Source organism: Camelina sativa, chromosome 3, assembly GCF_000633955.1.
Source record: "Camelina sativa cultivar DH55 chromosome 3, Cs, whole genome shotgun sequence".
NCBI classification, from domain to species: Eukaryota; Viridiplantae; Streptophyta; class Magnoliopsida; order Brassicales; family Brassicaceae; genus Camelina; species Camelina sativa.
The window spans coordinates 14,836,536-14,839,115 of NC_025687.1; the positions used below are offsets into that span (position 1 = coordinate 14,836,536).

Below are 2,580 nucleotides of genomic sequence, written 5' to 3' on the forward strand. Positions count from 1 at the left end.
ATGAACTAAAGATATATGGCTGCGCCCGGGTTTGAACCAAGACCTTCAGTGTGTTATGCTGACGTGAGAACCAACTACATCACGAAACCATTTTGAACATATAAACTACAGATACAGTAAATTGTTCTTCGAAGTTTTACATCAAAGAGGTTACCATTTTTTTTCTTTTAAGGCAAAACTCGAAATCTGTTTACGGGTCGCTTAAAAATGTTTGAAGCATCTAGTCTAAAACAGATCCATTCATGGTCTACGTACATTACACTTTGCATAAAGGCCCACAAAAAATGAAAAGAAGAACACCAAAGTATTGGCTTCGCCCGGGTTTGAACCGGAGACCTTCAGTGTGTTAGACTGACGTGATAACCAACTACACCACGAAACCATTTTGGTCTTCTTGCTTTAATTATTTTTTATTTAACTACTATTTCATTGTTTTTTTCCCCCAACCACCTTTATTTGCTCGCAAACGCAAAAACATTTTCTTATGGGAGATATGCTATGCGAGAGAAGCATGATTAATTACCATCTTAAATTTTATTTGCAACGTGAACATTATCACCATTTATTGATGTGCTTTGAAACAGAAAGTGAGATCACTCTGTTTGTTCATGTTTTATAAAAGTTTAACAACATGTTTTATAAAAGTTTAACAAAAGTTAAACCAATAAAAAAGTTTAACAAAAGAACTATACAAACCCTGTTTTACTTTAAAAGTAGCATAATTTGTAAATTTGAAATAGCATTTGACTCATGTATTCAAGGAAAATTTGTGATTTTTTTTCAATATTACACATGCATTCAGAGAAAAATGAGTTAGTGATTGGTTTTATATATATGTCACTAATTTTAGCCAGAAAATATTATATCCCTCTAACCGAAATACAAAATAGCTCGTTCTGAAATTCCAAGACTTGATGAAATTTACACATCATTTTTCAATATTTCCTACATAACCGTATATCCGATCCCTTGTAGCATCAGTCGCCGATTTGCTTATAGTCTTTAGAAGCTTGACTTCGAAGTTACTAGTCTTTTACGACATATGGCTAGTGACTGGCAAAAAAAAAGGAAAAAAAGAATTACAATTTTTGTTTCTCATAGTGATGAGTAGCCGTGGGCATATTATCCAAACCTGAATCCCGAGGCCGAAATAAAACCCGAGCTAATCTGAATTAAATCCAGTATCCTGGACATTTAAGGGTGTATATTAAACCATTTTGCCATTTTAGTTTTTTTTGTCCTAATGTGAAATGTTAAATATTTATATATATACGTGTGCTCTGAAATTTATAAAATGATTAAAAAAAAAATTATTTTTTATGTTCATGATTTGTTTGAGTTCGGGTATACCCGAATAACCCGAACTCAAACGGGTAATACCCGAACCCGACCCGAAAGTACAAAAAACCTGAACGGGTTCTATATGTCTTAACCCGAAAACCTGAAAACCCGAACCCGATCAGGTTCGGGAACCCGAATGCCCAGGGCTAACTGGTGAGGAAAAGCTTTCCGCTTATCAATCATTATGGGTTTGAATGGTAACTGCGGTCAGGGTGGCCAAATCCATTTGCGGTCTGGACCACTCCATTTTTAAGGCGGACTACAGACCGCTGCGGACCAACTCTATTTGTATGCAAAAGCGGTTTGCAGTTGATCCGCTGCGGTCTTGTCTCTGCTTTATTTGGACCGCACCACTACGGACTATATTTGTTGCATGGTAAATAAAAAGCGGTTCAGTCCGCAAATGGATTTGTCCGCCCCAACCGCTGTAACCATTCACACCGTATGTGTTAGCAAAATTTTATTTGACAACGATGTTTTTTTTTGTCTTTCCGATAAAGAACTTTTGTCTGATTGTTTTTGGATATGAATTATGTATTTATCCAAGATCCATTTAACACTAGACCAAATGTGGTATTACATCGATTTAATTAATGTCATGTTATTTTATCTGTTATATTGTAGATTGAGATATATACAGATACATTATACATAAGTTCATATTTTAATTAATTTGCCTAATATCATACGATTAATTAATTTGAAACAATTAAAAGTGTATACTAAACAATGGTTAATCTCGATATTAAACACCTCTCAAAATACGAAACCAAAAGTAAGAATGTAATGGGGAAAAATGTAAAAAAAATCACGAACTTTCAAATTGTGGCCAAAAAAATCATCAACTTCTAAAATGTCATTTAAATCACCAAGTTTTTGTTGACTTTTTTAAAAAATAGGTAAATTTTGTTGACTAAGCCATTTGGGGCACGACGTTAAATTTTCAGTTAAACGGTGATGACGGAGTTAACTTCCGTCAGAACATCCATTAAGCCAAAACGACGTCGTTTTAATTAGAAGATTAAAACACAAAAGTTTTGCGGTCAAGCAGGAATCGAACATGCTATCTTTGAAGGCTCATTACCAAAAGTTAATATAACTTTTTTCTTTGCTATACAAATATTTTTTTTTATTAAATACTAAGTAAGATATATAACTGATAGCGTGCATATATTTAAATTAGTATGTCTTATTTATCGGGATGGAGTGCATAAATTTTAAATACGGTTTTTTTACATA

At 33.5% G+C, this 2,580-nt stretch overlaps 1 non-coding gene across 1 annotated transcript; it reads right to left on the reverse strand.

Moving 5' to 3' along the window:
• Positions 309-382, reverse strand: TRNAV-AAC. Its single transcript has one exon. It is a non-coding gene; the product is annotated as a tRNA-Val (tRNA).